A 17,423-nucleotide genomic window follows, 5' to 3' on the forward strand; every position below is an offset into this window, starting at 1 on the left:
AGGAAATGCTCAAGACCTGGGCACGGGCAGTCTGAGCAATCCCCTCACCAGCTTCCTCGGGGAAGCATCTGTAAGTCTCAGTGTCCCCCTCTGTAAGAAGGGACAATGCAATCTGTCCCCACTCCTCCTTGGCCCTCGAGGGCCGGGACCTGCCAGGGAGGCGGAGGGGAACACGGATTTGGGGAGTGATAGCAAGAGGCTCTGCTTGGCGTCTTCAGCCCCCGGGGTTTGAATTGTGCCTGAGAGAGGGCTGTTTGTCCTCAGTTAGATTCAGGAATATTCCGATGAAGACATTAGCGTGCTGTAATGGAGGATACCAGCTTGGAGCTAAATTAAATATTTACACAGCCCTCGATGATCTTCTCCCTCTCTTTAGCAGCTCCCTCCCCGCGCTAAAATATTTAGCAGGGATTTCAAGAGTATATTCTCAAACCCAACTGTGGTTCAGAGTCATCTGATAGTGAGGAGGACGTGACCACAGGCTTCAGCCCATTCCCAGCGCTGGGCGCTTTCATCGGAGGCCAGGAGACTCCACTTGGCTCGGCCAGATCTGCATCTTGGACGAAAGACATTGCACTTGGATCTTTAAAAGGCAAACAAAATAAACCATGTAGGCTAGGTATGACACAGCCTGGAGCCAAAGGGACTTTCTAGAATATAGGTCAGAAACCATACTGGAGAGAGTTGCACAACAATTTTTGAGGAGGAAGAAATCCCAGCAGGCAGGTGGCAATCTACTACAAATTCGGCCTTGACTCCCTGGAGCCACTCAGGCCATTTGCCCTTTAAGTCCCTCCCTGCTCCTAGGATGGCTAAAAAATCCCTCAAGTCCTTGGATTCTAATGTGGACTGTTCCTCAAAGGCTTGATCCTGGGAAAGCCTTGAGATGGGCCGGTTCATGCGAACGGGAGTCACATTTTGGTTTTTTAAAGAGGTTATTTATTTATTCATGAGAGACACAGAGAAGAGAGAGGCAGAGACACAGGCAGAGGGAGCAGCAGGCTCCATGCAGGGACCCCAATGTGGGACTCGATCCCGGGACCCCAGGATCACACCCTGAACCGAAGGCAGATGCCCAACCGCTGAGCCCCCGGGCATCCCAGGAGTCATATTTTGGACATGACCTGTAGGATAGACATTGTGGTGAACTTCAGAGCAGACACGTTCCAGGAAAACCCACGTATGTGTTTAAGTTTTGGAAATCGAAATGTAGCCTCTGACTATTAAGGAAGCCAAGCCCTTGAGAGCAAAACTTTGCACCGGTCCTGAGCTGGGTCCCTGCCGGGTGACCTCATTTTAAGTCACTGCCTCAACTTTCCAGTCTCTGGAACAGGGACAATGACGTGGGGCTCAGCAGGCATTAAGTGGGTCTGGTGTCCCTCGAGCTTACAGACCCCGCCTGTCGTGAGAACTTGGTGAACACGGGGCCGTGATTGTCACTTTCAATCTCCTTGTCCAAGTGAAGCTTTCCTTCCCAAGAAGGGTTTGTGTGAGTCTGTCCTGCCACGCCCACGCTGGCTGGGTGTGTATCCTATAGGGCTCAGCGGCTGTAGCCGGGCCCCAGGAGGCCAGCAGGGGGGCCCTTCCGCACCCCCCCCCCCCCAACAGCTCCGGAGCTGGGTGGGGAGAGAGAACACAGCAGGTTTCCTGCTGCCTTTCCTGAGAGCACAACTTCAAAAGGTCCACTCTCAGATTTTAAGAAAGCCTCAGGCTCAGCCCCCCTCCTCCCTGGAGGCAACACCTCGTCCCTGTCGGACCGGTAACAAGTGTCCTTGTCCATCCAGGCTGCCTCTGAGAAGGCTCCAGAGAGCACCTGCCACCTCTCCATCTCAGAGGGGGGAGGAGGCTCTTGCCCTTAGCTAAACCCTACCTGGGTTCAGATCCCAGCCCTGCCCTTTCCTAGCTGCGGACCCGTGACACCTTTCCCGCAGCTCAGTGTCCCCGTGTGACCCCACAGGTGTCCTTATTATTGTACAACATAATGTGCAGGGCAGGGGAGGCTCAGAGGCTGTTACCTGTAAGCTGTCCCTTCTTGGGCTGCCCCACAAAGTGGCGACCCTAAACCAGGAGGTCTGTGGAGGCCCCGATTGCTACTGTTTGTCTGAAACTTTAGCTTCTTTCAAATGCAAATAGTCCACAGAGGCAGCCCACACGGGGACCTGTGCTCATTTACACCTGAGCTTGAATGGGCGTCTTCAACAGCCTTCCCTGAACAAGGCACTAATAAAATCACTATTATTAAATATTCATTCAAATATTTATTGCACAAACAATATTACAAGTTCAGAAATCAGAAAAAGAAATCACTCCCAATCACAAACCTTTTAAAATAAAGGGCATACTGGTTTTCTTTTCTTTTTTTTTTTTCTCTTTTTTTTTTTTCCCCGTCTGGCCCTTGTAGGGGCAAATATACAACTTTTCCACCGCTGAACTCCCGCCCAATGCAATTTTGCACTCAACGCTGTATCTTTAGCGATTCCCGGTGTTGCAATCGTGCTCACAATTAGCTTTTACAATGGGCGTGCTGCTGCTCCCCAGCTGCTTCCAGTTCCCTGCTTTCAGAAATACTTTGTTCCAAGAGCTTTTTCAGTTTTTGTTTTAAGATTTTATTTATTTATTCATGAGAAACAGAGAGAGAGAAGCAGAGACACAGGCAGAGGGAGAAGCAGGCTCCATGCAGGGAGCCTGACGCGGGACTCGGGACTCGATCCCGGGTCTCCAGGATCATACCCCAGGCTGAAGGTGGCACTTAAACCACTGAGCCACCGGGGCCGCCCAGCTTTTTCAGTTTTTGAGGGTTATTCCCTTAGGGTAGACTCTCAGGTGGGGCACTGCTGTGTCAAAGGTGGTGCGTTGGCATGTGGCTCTGGAAAGAGAGTCCAGGTTTTGCCTGGAGCTTGCAGACAACTGGGACCTGGGGGCTGAGAAAGAGCTGGGGGTCGGGGAGGAGGGGTCTCCGGGTTCAGCGGGGCAGTGGGCCTTTGCTGGGGTGGGGAGGGCAGTCCTTAAAGGCAGTTAGTCCTGGAGGAGAGGCTGCAGCCTCGGACTGAGAGCAGATAACCCCGGGCTGAGTGGAGGAGGCCCCCCATCCCCCTGCACTCCTCCTGGAGAGCTTGACTCACCTCCAGCAGGTGCTGCGTCCACACCTGGTGCATGGAGCTCAGGGGGACAGCAGAAGGAGAAACCCAGGGAAGCGCTGGCCATGTGCACAGGTGGCCCCCCACTCAGGTAGGAAGTGCAGCTCAGTCTCTGCTGGGGCAAGCACACCAGCATGCTGCGCGCTGGAGCCGGCAGGCAGGCCCCCCCCATATCTGGGTGGGTATTTGCCACGCACTGGGCCCAACCCAGGGCACTGCGGGCAGGTTGCTGAGGACACACTGTAGGCGCACCGCGTGTCAGGCAGCCCTCAGGGGGTGGACTAACATTTCTCCACACTGGCTGCTCCTCAGAACCACCTGGGGAACCTTCAAGAAGCCCCAGGCCTCGCCTCCAGAGATTTGGATTCAACTGGGGGCTCGTGCTGACATCTGGCAGGACTGAGAACCACTGGATTAGATCTTACATTTTCTTGGTAGGGCATTTTTGGATGCGGGGACAGAGGCCCTCTGAGGCCACGAGGAGAAGACAGAGGTTACTGTGGGTTATGATGGTGTTTGGGGGGCAGGGGCTAATCCCCTTTATCATCTCCATGTGTGCCCCCCGCCCAGCCACCCAAAGACACCCTCCACCCTAACAGATCCGTGCACTTCTCTGCTGCTGCAGTCCTGTCGCCCTCCCCTTGCAAACCGGGGTGGCCCAAGCCCCTTGTATAGAGGATTGCGGGCCCCCGGCGGCCGCACAGATCTGGTCTGGCCTAGGACGCTCGTGTGTGAGACACCAGTGGTCTGTGGGGCTCCCCCACGGCGTCTCTGCTGCTTCTCCCTGAGCATCTTTACTCCTTAGGTCAAATGACCCAGAAGGCCCTTCCAGACTCTCTGGTTCTTTTTTTTTTTTTTTTTTAATTTTTATTCATTTATGATAGTCACAGAGAGAGAGAGAGAGAGAGGCAGAGACATAGGCAGAGGGAGAAGCAGGCTCCATGCACCGGGAGCCCGATGTGGGATTCGATCCCGGGTCTCCAGGATCGCGCCCTGGGCCAAAGGCAGGCGCCAAACCGCTGCGCCACCCAGGGGTCCCGACTCTCTGGTTCTTGATGGATCCTGGCCCTGAGAACCCCACCCGGCGGGGCAGCCTGGGGCTTCCTCCAGGTACCCGAGATGACAGCCCTTGTGGTCTTCCCCTGGGGAGGCAGGAGTGCGGGCCCTAAGCATGGTCCTGTGGCCTGGCCCTGGCCCGGGCGAGGGAAGGGGGCGGTCACCCTCCTCCCCTCTCAGCATCTTCCCCTCCACACGCACCAGCTCCCTCGATCCTGCTCTGAGGACCGCATCCACACCTGGGGAGGGGTCGCCTGGGCGGCTGAGATCTCTGTAAGGAATACAAAGCTTTGTCACTCCTCACAGCTTGGTGGCTGTCGGGCCGGGCATTAGCAGAGAGGCTGGGGCATAGGGCGCAGTGAGCACGTCCTCCTAGAGGGCATCTCTCCCATAGGTACCCCATAGTGGAGAGGCGTTAGAGAAAGAGGCACAAAGGGTGCTGTTGAAACAGCAATAGGCAGACTGGGAGGTGCTGGGACAGGAATCCAAAGGAGGTGAGTCCCCCAACTCACCCCCACAGCAAGGTCCCCACGTGGCTATAGCCTCCTATCTCCTCCCTAAACAACCTAGTGGGGCAACATGCCGTAGGAGTCCCTCTGCCAGGCAGCTGAGAGGTGGTGAGAAATTGAGGGACCGTGCAAGGTCCCCAGTAGGAGGAAAGACATCGTATTGGGCTGAACGGCATCCCCTAAAAAGACAACACCGTGTCCTAACTTCCAGTCCCTGTGACTGAATTTATTTGGGGAAAAGTGTCTTTGCGGATGTAGTTAAGGATCTTGAGATGAGCTCCCCCTGAAGGCAGTGGTGAGCCCTTATACAAATAAGAGAGGACACAGAGACACAGGGGAGAAGGCTGTGTGACTGGAGTCGTGCCATCACAAGCCCGGAACCTCCTGGAGCCCCGAGAAACTGGAAGAGACTCAGTGTCCTATGGAAATTTCGAAGAGTGTGTGGCCCTGCTGACACCTGGATTTGAGACTTGTAGCCCCCAGGATAGCGGGAGAGTACATTTCTGCGACTTTAGGCCACTGCATCTGTGGTGATCTGTTCAGACCACCTTAGGAGGCCAAGGTGCAGATCTCAGTGGCCCAAAGGGGAGCTCTTGGAGTCCTCGATCACGCAGCGCCCCTGAGGACCACTTCTTCTCCCATGGGACGAGCCTAATACTTCCAGTCCCGACGAGGCAAGGAAAGAGCTTTACCAGAGGTGCTGTTGGGCAGTGCTGGCCCCTCTCCCTGACTGTGGCCTCAGTTTTCTCATCTGCAAAGTGGAGCCATAAGCCTGGCCTGAAGATTCCATCTCAGGGGACCCGAGGGGAGGGACAGAACCTGGGAGCTGAGTGAGGGTCGGCTGTGAGAGGAGGGAGAATGCACGAGGCGCCTGAGTCCTGATGTGAAGGGCAGGTGCACGGTTCCTGCTGTCTGATGAGGCCTTTGGGACAAAGAGGACAGAGGATCTGGGCCCCTCCAGGAGGAGCTGGCCAGCCCCCTGCGGAGTAGGCTCCTGGCTGGGAGAAGGACTTCTGACGCTGGGCATCCTGCACACCCAGGTGCCAGGGAGGGCAAGGGGAGCTGTGAGAGACTCCAAGGCATATGGATGGAGAAGAACCGTCTTCCCCAAAAGGGTATTTGCATCGTGTTGTGAAAGTGTCCCAGGGAGAACTGACACTTGAATGACAAGCCCTTGTCTTTCCCCTCCCACGGTCCCTCTGATCACTTGCAGACGCACCCCGTTTTGTGGCCCATCTTCTCCTTGCCAAGAAGAGAGGCAGCGCCCAGCCCAGCGTGGGTCAGTTCCACAAATGTTCACTGAGGTCCTTGAAGAGAAAACAACAAAACCTTTAATTCGCTCAGCACTCTGTAGCGCACAGCGCACTTCCAAATGCAATCTGTGGTCACCACAATAACCCTGCAGGGGACAAGATTCTGACCCCCCCACCCCCACCCTACAGGTAAGAAAAACTGGTGCTCTTTCCATGTCACCTCACTGCCTTCCTGACGTGGCATCTGCTGCCTCATGGGGTAATTTGGGGTCGGTGTCTCTCCAGGAAATGTCCTGTGCCTCTACCTTCCCAACTGGTGTGGCCTCAAAATCCTCTAAGGTCTGCAGTTCCCAGCCTGGCTTTGCACAACCTCCCTGGGACTCTGGCACCCTCCTCTCTCTCCCCATCTTTGTACCTTGGCTCAGCTCCTCCTCCTGGGCTAGAATATTCTTCTCAGTCACTGGAACATTCCCAGTCCTTCCCATGCTTCCAGTTCTTTCGAGCCGCACAGGTTGGGTCCCCAACCCTGTACAGAGTCCTGACGTTCCTGGTTCAAGTCCTAGCTCCGCAACCTTTGCTGACCGTGTGATCTTGGGCACATCACTCCTCCCCTCTGGAGGGGTGTTGAGCCCAATACTCCCTAAATTCTTCTCCACGTGGTCGAAAGCCCTCCCTGTATGCCTCCACAGCAGCCCTCTTCGCTCCACATCCTTCTCCAGGGGGTCCTGTTCTGCCATTCGGCTAGGCTCTCCTCTCCCTGCAGCAGACGTGTCGGGCTGCGGCACCTGCCAACCAGGTGTTTGGCCAAGACATGCTGCTGAATTAAGGAGCAATCCACAAACCACCCTCCTTCAGGTTTTGGGAGACTCTTAATCTTCCCTCTTCAGTCCCTGAGAGCCCTGCAGCAGGCAGGAGCCTGCGGGGGGCGGGGGGAGGGGGGTGCAGAGGCTGTCTCTGTTCCCTGCATGCGCAGCTTCTGCAGGGTGGGGAACACAGAACACCTCACACCCTGTTCTGCCTCTGGAGCCCATCACTGTCACAGGCATCAAGAGATGACATCAGAAAGCACACAGCCCCTTGCCTTGCCTTCCCCTTCAAAGGGCTTCACATCTCCTATGTCATTTAGTCCCCCAAACCCTTGGGTTATTAACGAGGGACTTGTCCGAGGCCACTCCGCGTTCAGCCAAAGCTGGGGCTGGGATCCGCTCTCCCTACGCTGATCAGTCTTGTCAAGCTCCGCTTTGCACAGGCTGGCTGCCTGATTGCCTGGCCTCGTCCCTTCCCTTCGAGAACTTACACCTGAAAGGACAGTCTAGACAGAGACCCGTGCACATACACTCACTCCTTTATGAGGCGAAGCTACAGGAAAACCTACACAAGATGCCAATAGCACAATTCGGTATCCATAAAAAGGGCCTTAGAGATAATCCACTGCAGCAAATGGGGACACTGAGGCTCAGAAAGGGATAGAGACCGGTCCAAGGTCACAGAGCTAAGTGGAGGCCTCTGGGCTCCCAGGCCCGTGCCCCTTCCACTGTGTCCCCCAAGGCGGGAAGCAGAGAGGACTCAGGAAGCCTGGGCGAGGGGGAGGAAGGACAACCCCCATTTCAGTCTGGAAGTTTTATCCAAAGGGTGCATTTTCCAGAATTCCCGTGTGTGTGTGTGGGGGGGGGGGGGGTGGGCAGGCAGGAAGTAGCTGCAACCTGTCCCTTCAGCACCTGGGAGTAGCCACCACACAGGCTGCGTGGCTGTTGCTTTTTTTTTTTTTTGTCCCCTGTGTCCCTTCAACTCTTTCGCCGTGTCCACTGAGTGGCAGACAGCCAGGCCCAGCGCCTTCCAGCGCCGGGAAGCAAGCGGAGCCCTGGGCAAGGCTGAGGTTGGCAGAGCTGGGCAGGGCAGGGGCATTCCGGAGAGAGCCGGCGGGCGCGGGAGGCGGGGCGGGGTGGGGCTGCGGGTACCCTGTTGTTTCTTTCCCTTCCCTGGGCTCCACCCCGCGCATTCTTCCGAAGGGCAGGCTGCCCGCCCTCGGACCCGGAGCGGGGGTGGGGGCCGTGGGGCGCGCCCAGGGGTCCAGGGGCCGGAGGGCCCGTGCGCCCCTCGCGACTGCACCTGCCGCGGATGCTGCGGCGCCTCGGGCGGCGGGCGGGGCGCGGGGCGGGAGTCGGGGGCACGCGGGCGGGCGCGGGGGTGTGGGGTGTGGGTGTGGGGTGTGGGGGTGCCCCCTGCCCTCGGCCCCGCCCCCCAGGCCCGGCGCGCCCCGCCCCGCCCTGCGCCGGAGGGCCCCGGGGGCGGGACCCGCGGGGAGGCGCGCGGACCGGCCGGGCCAGGTGCAGCGCCCGCGTGGCTGGGGGCCCCGGCGGCCCCGGAGGACTGTCCCGGCCGCGGGCGACCCCCGGAGCCCAGGTAACCGAGCGCGGGACTCCCGGGGGCCGCCGTCGGGGAGCGGGCGCCGGGGCCCGGGGCGCGCAGGAGCGCAGGTGCGCAGACGGGGCGGCGCGCGGGGGCCGCGGACTCCGGGGGATGCGCGTCTCGCCCTCCCGCAGGCCCTGCGCGGAGACCCGCGATGGGGACCTTGACCTTCGCGCCCCCGGGGCGGCCCGAGGAGACTGGGGACCCGCGGCGCCGGGAGGGGTGCGCGTGCCGGGGCGGCCTCCGCGCGCGGGGTGGGTCTCCCGGGTGCTGGCGTGGGTGCCCAGCCGCGGGGACACCCCGGCACGTCCGCCCGCCCCCCGCGGGGGCTCCCCTCGAGGCCCCCGAGCCGCAGGCAGAGGAGCGCGGGAGGGACGGCGGGCCTGGACCCCCCTGGACCCCCAGAGCCCCGCAGCCCCCGCCCCGCGGCCAGGGTGAGCCGAGCGCGCAGCCCGCAGCCTTGGTTGCCGGGAGGGCCCTGCTCCGCGCGCGCCTGGGGGCGAAGGATGCCCCCGCCCAGGGGACGCCTCCCTGATTTCATCTCCTCCCCACAATAAACCAGTGAGGCAGTTGGGTCTTGTTCCATCTGCAAATTAAAAAAAAAAAAAAGGGGGTGGGGGAGCTCAAAGAGGTTAGGTAATATGCTGGGGAAAAAGTGGTAGATCTGAACTGCAGTCTCCGAGAGCCGGATGGTTGGTTCTCCATTTTTCTGCTGGGGTTCATGTCTTCTCCCCTTGAGGTTCTTCTCCTGGAAGAGGTGGTTCAGGAGAGAGCACCTCCGCGGAGAAGTACAAGTGCTCAGCGCGCTCCTCCCTGGCGAGCTGTAGGCCGCAGGAGGACCAGGCAGGCGCCCATTTAGGGGCCTCACCCCTCTAGCCCCGGGACCTGGCTTACCTGGCTCACCTGGCTCACCTGGCTCGCGGGAGGTGCGCAACAGAACTGAATGAGTTCACCTTCAACGACAGGGATTCTTTTCCAGTCGACACATCTGTGCCCTTGGCAGTGAAAGAAAGTACTCTGAACGGTTGGACTGGAAAGGTGCCCACCACCACCGAGGGGTCTTGACATCCTTACCCACTTGCGGCAGTTCGATGCTTTCTAAATCAGCGAGCACATCCATAATCCCATGTGCTTTTCCAGACAGGTAGGCTTTCCCTTTACCCCAGACCCGCTTCCCATCAGGCCAAGGAGAAGCAGAGGGAGATGGTCACGTGCCCAGCGTGGCCCTGTCCGGGGAGCCAGAGGGCCCTGTCCCATGTGCACCAGCATCCTACCCAGCTCTCCAGGAAATCTTATTGGAACCGTGACTCTGCTTCGCTCGTCCCTCTCCTTACCCGTTCATGGGGGCAACCATGGATTGAGAGCAGAGAACTTGCTTTTCTGGGCCTCAGTTTCCTCATCTGTAGCATAGGCACGAGAGAGTCTGCGTGATTTCATGAGTGAGTGATCCATAGGGCCCTCTGTAGGCTTCTGTGCATGTGTGTTGACCTGACCTCCCTACGTGGGCTGTGCCTTCAGCCCGGGAAGTGACCATGCACGCATCTTGGTCTCCCTCAGAGAGCTGGCCCTCTCCTGAGCATACAGTAGGTTCGCAGGAAGTGTTCAGTGATCAAAAACAGTCTCTACAGGAAGAGAAATCGCTAAAATTGGTGGAAAATGGGCGTTTATAATCCTTCTATCATATGGGGAAGGCTCCAGGAGGGGGAGACCAGAGGGGTCTGAGAGTCCCTTGAGGTGGAGATGGTTAGTGTCTGGCTCATTCAAGGCCACGGTCTAGTGGGGGAAGCCCAGCAAGGGGTATAGGACTTTCCATGGCAGCGCCCTGAAGCCTTTTGAGGCCCTGCCTGGAACCCCGTACCCCTGAACTCCTCAGCAGACCCAGGTGGCTGCTTTGGCCTCAGGACAGACCAGGGCCCTCAGAGTTGGTCAGTTCTGTTCCCTGGCAGAGGCCGGTGAGAGCGTAGGTAGTCCTACCACCAGCTGTCCCTGCACATACGTAGTACGTCCCTGCCCAGCTTCCTACTGCCAGTTCCCGAGTCTTCACAAGAACCCAGTAGAGGAAGAGCTTTAGACTCAGAACATCTGAGCTGGAAGAGCACTAGAGGTCGTGTCCTTCTATTCTCCATACTATTTATCGCCGTCTAATATCCTGGCTGTTTTAGCCTGGTTTCTGTCTCCTACGCCTGGCTGTTCGAGGTGCTTAAGAGCTGCCTTGGGAGGAATGTTCAGGACACATAGAAGGGCAGCTCCTCGGCTGAGCAGACGGCCACCAACATAGGATGATCTGAGAGAGCCAAGGAGGAGTGCTCCCCATTAGACCCCATCGCTAAAAGAGAACTCGCAGTGCTGCTCTCCAGAGGTGGGCAGTTCCTCGGTTAGTGGTGAACACGGTGCCCCTTTCCCAGGACACTGGGGAACCAACGCCGGGCCCCCTGGCAGCCCTGGGGGAAAGGACGGAGCTCCAGATCACTGGGCCAGGGATAACAAACCAGGCTGAGAAGGTGTGACCAGCTGTGTGGGCCCGGAAGAGTGAGGACACTATTCTGCCCAAGGTCCTGGCGGAAGCTTGGGGCTCTGAGGCCTCACTTAGGAATCTGATAAGAGTGGTTTCCTTGCAGGACCCACAGGTGTAGGGATACGCAGGGTGGAGAAACTCTCGACGGTGGGGGTAGAGTAGAGGTCCAGGGGATGGTCTGCCGTAGAAGCTGGAACTTTCCATGCGATCAAAAATATGGGACACGCCGAGGCATGCACCAAGCGGCTTCAGCCCCCCTCGCCCCCCCCCATCTTTCATCCAGCTGCTGTCTTTTCAGCAAAGGAATTTTATCTGTGTTTTAAGGCAAAAGCCTGGGACCCTATGGGGTCATCTGGAGAAGAGGTGTGGCATGAAGACTCTCCAAGGCAGCTGGTAAGGGTGTAGGGGGGAGGTGGGACATTTCCTCACACTCGGGGGGGAAATGTAGCTGCTGCCCTCTTTCCTGATTGCTCGGAGGGGGATGGTTACGTTTGTAATACCGAGGATGAGCGCTCCATAACCGTTAGCTGGTTGCCAGGCACGACCACCCAGCAGGCCACAGACGGACGGACGGAGAGTCCCGAGGCCAGGATGGCGGGCCACTGGCCACTCACAGAGGAAGCTCCCCTTGTACAGGCCCACGCAGTGGATTCGTGGGGAGCTTTGGCTACTTCCCCCTCTCCTGACCCCCAAATCCTTGCCCGTTGTCTTTGCGGTTTGCCAAGTTAAGAGTGGGAATGCCCCTGGGCCTTGGTGTTGGGGGGAGACACCCAGAAATTGTGCCTCCAAGGATGTATAGGTGTTTACCGGCTGCTTGGAAAAATTGGGGAGGGAGGGACAGGGAGGCAGAGGGAACACGTGTAACACTTGTCGGAAGCCATGAATGTGTAGTGGTGACTCCTGTGTCCCCAGCCACTGTAGCTCCCCCCGGCCTTGCTCCCCAGCTGCTCCCTGTGGGCTCCATCGCCCTGGAGTGGAGGAGGCCCAGACCTGAGACGGAGTTCATGCATTTCTGACCCCTGGCCTTCTCTTATCACTGCCATCGCCACAAGTCTGGTGGCTTTCAGCAACAGGGGTGGAAAAGTACTACTGTTGTGACATAATGTGAGTCAGTCCTTCTTCAATGATGGGGTTGCCCTCTCAGCTCTGACGCCTGGTGCCTGGCTCACGGGTGGGGACACGGTGCTGGTTCCTTGGGGGAGAGGACGGGGGTGACTCTAGACATTATATTGGAATTACGTAGGCGGCAGTGAGAAGCCAACAGGTGCGACATAATCGTTTGTAGGATCTAGGAGAAGAGGTGGGGTCCCCCCAAGCAGTGATCCAAGGTGTAATGCCTGCACAGCGGCGCTGTGTCCTCGGAGGCAGGGTTTATTTGACAGAGCTGTCCTCGCTCCTGGCCTTGAAGCAGGCCAGGGCCACCCCCAGCGTGCTCTGTGGACATGGGGCTAGTGGATGCCGCTTAGGTGTCAGACGGGCATGATGCCTGGGCACGCCACAGCCCGTGAGACATTCTTCCCCTTTGATTATACGGGAACCCTGTGGCCACGCTGGCCTTGGTGGGATGATTGGGAACCCGTTGGAGGCACAGAGCCCAGCCATCACGGGCTTCTCGATCTCTCGCTCCCACATTCGGCCCCTCGACCAGCTTGCTGCCAGCCTCTGGGTTGGCCACTGCACTCCTGGTAGCTGAAGGCTGGTGTGGCTGGCGGGAACTGGATTCTTTTTTTTTTTTTTTTTTTTTTTTAAGATTTTATTTATCTATTCATGAGACACACAGCGAGAGGCAGAGACACAGGCAGAGGGAGAAGCAGGCTCCCTGCGGGGAGCCCGATGTGGGACTTGATCCCAGGACCCCGGGATCACGCCCTGAGCTAGAGGCAGACGCTCAACCACTGAGCCACCCGGGAGTTCCAGAGAACTGGGTTCTGGTTCTGGTACTATCTTGTCACAGTGCAACTTGGGCCCAGTCGATTCCTGGGCCTCAGTTTCCTCATCTGTGAGGGACAGCTCAGCCTAGATCAGGGTTCCTCGCCTCAGCACGGCTGATGTCTGGGATAGTTCTTCTAGAGGGTTCTATGTCATGGGGGCTGTCCTGTGCGTGATGGGATGCTCAGCAGCATCCTTGGCTCCTACCCACGGGACCCCAGATGCACCACCTCTCTCTCTTCCATCTTGACAGCCAAAGATGTCGCCAGATGTTGCTGAATGTCCCCCGGAGGCAAAATCATCTCTGGCTGAGAACCCCTGGGTTGGATGATCCCTCAAGACCCCCATGAGATTACCCTCAGGGCGGCAGAGTGGGGGGGACACACATTTCCTTTTGCTAGCCCCTGTTTTAGAAGTATGGGCTGTGCATGCACCAGGAGCCTGGGGGTAGGGTTCCAGGGGCTTGTAGGGCGAGACGTGAGCTATGAGAGGAAGGGAGGCTCTGGGCTGCTGCGTCTTGCTGAGCACCAAGGCCAAGTCCACTTTGCCTTCCAGACCTTGGGTTACATAAGAAGGTGGGGCGGGGGGGTGGGGGGGGGACAGGCCTGTGGTCAGCACACCATTAAGGTCAGCAGCCTTCCGGCCAGTGACTAATGGTTTGTGTGCGCCCTCAGGACCCAGCCCGTCCTCCTCCTCCTCCGCAGGCCCCTGTCCCCTCTCCCGCCTCCTGCCCCTGGACACGACATAGGAAGTGAATCAGCCCACCCGCTGGGCAGATGGGGAGAGGCGGAGCCCAGTGGTGTTAGACTCCAGGGCTATGCAGCCTGCCCCCCCACCCCCCCACCCCCCCACCCCCCACCCCCGGCCCTGATTTGGTTTTGTTTGTTCTCCTGACTTAGCTGTTTATTAACTTTGTCCACAGAGGCCCCTTCTGTGACCTCATTGCTTGACTGGAGGGGAAAGATGTTTCTTCTCCAGGAGCGGGAGGGGGTTGTTAATGAATCCTGGAGGTAAATCTTTGTCAGCAACAGGCTGTGAGGTTTGGGATACTGTTAACCCAAATGACTGGGTTGTTACTTCTTTTTCCTTTAAATTTTTTTGATTGAGTATATTGGTCCGTAACATCGTAGTGGTTTTAGGTGTACGCGGTCATGATTTGGTGTCTGTGGGCGCTGCAAGGGGGTCACCACGGTAAATCTGGTTGCCATCTGTCCCCATTCCAAGTTGACTTTTACGATCTACTCTCGATCTACTCTCGAGGGACGCCTGCATGGCTCAGCGGTTGAGCGTCTGTCTTCAGCTCGGGTCATGTCCCAGGATCCGCGATCGATCGAGTCCCCCATCGGGCTCCCTGCAGGGAACCTGCTTCTCCCTCTGCCTGTGTCTCTGCCTCTCTCTCTGTGTCTCTCATGAATAAATAAATAAAAGCTTAAAAAAAAAAAAAAGCATCTACTCTTGACAGCCTTCCAGTACACACAACGATATTATTGACTGTAGTCACCATGCTGTATGTTATGTCCCCATGACTTCTTTCTTTTGTGTTTGCAAAGTGTGTGCCTCTTTTTTTTTTTTTTTAAAGATTTTATTTATTTATTCATGAGAGACACAGAGAGAGGCAGAGACACAGGCAGAGGGAGAAGGAGGCTCCAGGCAGGGGGCCTGATGTGAGACTCAATCCCAGGACTCCGGGATCACGCCCTGAGCAGAAGGCAGGGTTCAACCACTGAGCCACCCTGGGGCCCCCAAAGTGTAAACCTCTTGACCCCCTTTTCTTACCGTCCTCACTGATGGCCTGTAGGTGGCTCTGAGCGGTGGGCTGGGGCAGTGAATGAATTAAAGGCAGTCCCGGTCTACAGAAGCCTTCTGTCAGGGAGGACAAAGATTCAGCCTGTAATTGCAGCTACAACTATACCCTGGTACCCTGCATCCATTGAACACTAACTAAAACTCTATAGCCGTTAAACACTAACTCCCCATCTCGTCCATCCCCCAGCCCCTGGTAACTACCATTCATGCTTTTGTCTCTGAAAATCTGACTATCCTAGGTACCCCATGAACTCGTGTGTCCAGCTCATTTCACTTAGCTTAGTTTTTTTTTTTTTAAGATTTTATTTATGCATGAGAGACAGAGAGAGGCAGAGACACAGGCAGAGGGAGAAGCAGGCCCCATGCAGGGAGCCCGGTGTGGGACTCGATCCCTGGTCTCCAGGATTAGGCCCTGGGATGAAGGCAGTGCTAAACCGCTGAGCCACCCAGGCTGCCCTATTTTTTTTTTTTTAACATTTTATTTATTGGTTCATGAGAGACACAGAGAGAGCCAGAGACACAGGCAAAGGGAGAAGCAGGCTTCCTACAGGGAGCCCGATGCAGAACCTGATCCCAGGATCCCAGGATCATGACCCAAGCCAAAGGCGGATGCTCAACCGCTGAGCCCCGAGGCGTCCCTATTTATTTTAGAGAGAGAGAATGAGAGCGAGAGAGCAAGCACATGGGGGGAGGAGCAGAGGAAGAGTGGGTGAGAGAGAGAGAGAGAGAGAGAATCTCAAGCAGACGCCCCGCTGAAGGCAGATCCCACCATGGGCTCGATCTCACCTCCGTGACATCACAACCTGAGCCAAAACCAAGAGTCAGATGCTTAACCGACCAAGCCCCCCAGGCGCCCCAGATTTTCTTTCCTTTTGAAGATGGGTAACATTCCACTGTGTGAATATCCCATATTTTTATCCATTCACCTTTATCCCTCCACCCGACCTCTGGGTGGCCTCTACCTGTGGCTGTTGTCAGCAGTGCTGCGTAGGAGCATGGGTGTGCAGGTATGCGTTTGAGTCCCTGCTTTCAGTTCTTCTGTGGATATTCCCAGAAGTAGAATTGCTGGATCATATGGAAATTGTGTTTGACTTTCTGAGGAATCACTGTGCTGTTGTAGAAGAGCTAGATTTGAAGGACGGACACGAGATATCCAAGCATCTAGGGAGAGGAGAGGAGGGAAGAGGAAGGGTGGGGAGGGCAGGGGAGGGCAGGGAGGGGAAGGGACCAAAGAGGAGGGGAGGGGAGGGGAAGGGAGGTGAAAGCCTAACTGGTGCCACAAAGCACAGTGTGGTGTGTGTGCTCGGGGCTGAAGCAGGGTGCGGCTGGCGAGGAGGCCCTGGAGAGGGTAAGAGCACCAAGGGTCTCAGACCGGGCTGGGGGGCTTGGGCTCCGACCTATGGGCTGTGAGATGCATGGAAGGGTTTTTGGTTTGGTTTTGTTTTAAAGATTTATTTATTTAAAAAAAAATAAAAAAATAAAAATAAAAAATAAAGATTTATTTATTTATTTGAGAGGGAGAGGGAGAGAGAGCGCACTCGAGAGCGAGAGGGAGAGGGAAGGAGAATCTGCAGCAGACTGTGCACTGAGCAGAGTCCATCCGGGGGCTCGATCCCACCACCGCGAGATCATGACCTGAGCCAAAATCAAGAGCCGGATGCTTAGCGGACTGAGCGACCCAGGTGCCCCTTTGGAAGGGGTTTTTAATCGGGAGGTGACACAGGCCAGTGGTGTCTTAGATGATTGTCGCAGGGAGTGGTGTCACAGGTGTGCCAGGAGGGAAAGAGACTTCAGCAGGAACCCAGCGGGACAAAACTGGTCACCCAGTCTGGTTGACCCGCACTGGGGTACGTGGAGGGAGCGGGTCTGCGGGGGGATGTGCTGCACAGCAGTGCCTGGGTTTGTGCTTCGGTGGCTGGGTGAATGGTGGTGCCACTGCCTGGGTCAGCTTACGGGGGCGGGGGTGGCCAGTTTGGCAAGATGCTGAAAGGGTAAGCAAGGGCCAGTTGGCCTCAAAGCTCCCTTAGGACGGGTGGGACGAAGGTCTGTGTGTGTGTGTGTGTGTGTGTGTGTTTGTGGGGGGTGTGGGCAGAGCTGTGGTACAAGGAGGGAAGCTGGCTGAGGGGCCAGGGAAAGGACTGCCATGGGATGTCACAGGGGACCCCGGACATGGAGCGGCCTCTACCTGAAACAGGTCCGGCCCTGTCTACTACGTATCAATCCAGACAATCAATCTCTGCGCTGGAGGCGAGGCCCTGGGAGTGGAGATCTCAAGATAAACAGGAGCCAGTGACTTGAATTCATTTATTCATGCTGTAAAGCTTAGAAAATGGAACTTGGCCAGTACCTTGGCACAGTTCAACATTTAACGACATTGGAGATAGGTGATCGGCAGGACAAGTGGAGTGTTTTGAAAGTGTGTCATGGGGACATGATTGGGTCTAGGGCAGGGTTTCTCCCCTTAGCACTACTGACGTTTCAGACGAGATCATTCTTGGTCGTGGGCGCTGTCTTGTACGTTGTAGGATGTTTAGCCGCCTCCCTGGCCTCTACCCGTTAGATGCCAGTAGCCGCATATGCCCTCAACCCATTTGTGGCAACCAAAAATGTCTTCTAGACATTTCCCCCAGGGGGGACAGAAATTATCTTTAGTTGACATCCGTTGGTCCGGAGGCTAGGAAAGGCTGCCGAAAGGAATATTCATCCAAGTTCTAGAAGATATGAAGAATTAATTAAGATAAGTCTGGAGCAGGTGTGGGGAGCAGAAGGGAGAGTGTTCAGGGCACTGGTGACAATATGTGCAAAGGCC

General features: G+C 56.8%; 1 protein-coding gene and 1 long non-coding RNA gene across 7 annotated transcripts in view; one reads left to right on the forward strand and one right to left on the reverse strand.

Moving 5' to 3' along the window:
• Positions 1 to 2,700: 2,700 nt before the first annotated feature.
• Positions 2,701 to 7,602, reverse strand: LOC111093273. 3 transcript variants are annotated; one of them, XR_005381382.1, is made up of 5 exons: positions 6,371 to 7,602; positions 5,922 to 6,009; positions 4,395 to 4,464; positions 3,123 to 3,249; positions 2,701 to 2,866 (listed from the first exon to the last, which is right to left on the reverse strand). It is a non-coding gene; the product is annotated as an uncharacterized LOC111093273 (long non-coding RNA). The 3 variants fall into 3 exon arrangements; XR_005381381.1 differs by having other exon boundaries at positions 2,701 to 2,921; XR_005381380.1 differs by lacking the exons at positions 2,701 to 2,866; positions 3,123 to 3,249 and adding an exon at positions 4,053 to 4,279.
• Positions 7,603 to 8,267: 665 nt separating this feature from the next.
• Positions 8,268 to 17,423, forward strand: part of PAQR5 (progestin and adipoQ receptor family member 5) — a 70,120-nt gene continuing 60,964 nt past the window's right edge. Inside the window, exons 1-3 of one of the 4 annotated variants that reach the window (XM_038580830.1) lie at positions 8,277 to 8,358; positions 9,344 to 9,508; positions 11,204 to 11,272. The gene's annotated coding sequence lies outside the window, so the exon portion shown is untranslated. Of the gene's footprint in view, positions 8,359 to 9,343; positions 9,509 to 11,203; positions 11,273 to 15,862; positions 15,963 to 17,423 lie in introns of those variants that run through there. The other 3 variants (XM_038580832.1, XM_038580831.1, XM_038580829.1) reach the window with 3 other exon arrangements.

The sequence above is a fragment of the Canis lupus genome, chromosome 30 (assembly GCF_011100685.1).
Source record: "Canis lupus familiaris isolate Mischka breed German Shepherd chromosome 30, alternate assembly UU_Cfam_GSD_1.0, whole genome shotgun sequence".
Classification (NCBI taxonomy): Eukaryota; Metazoa; Chordata; class Mammalia; order Carnivora; family Canidae; genus Canis; species Canis lupus.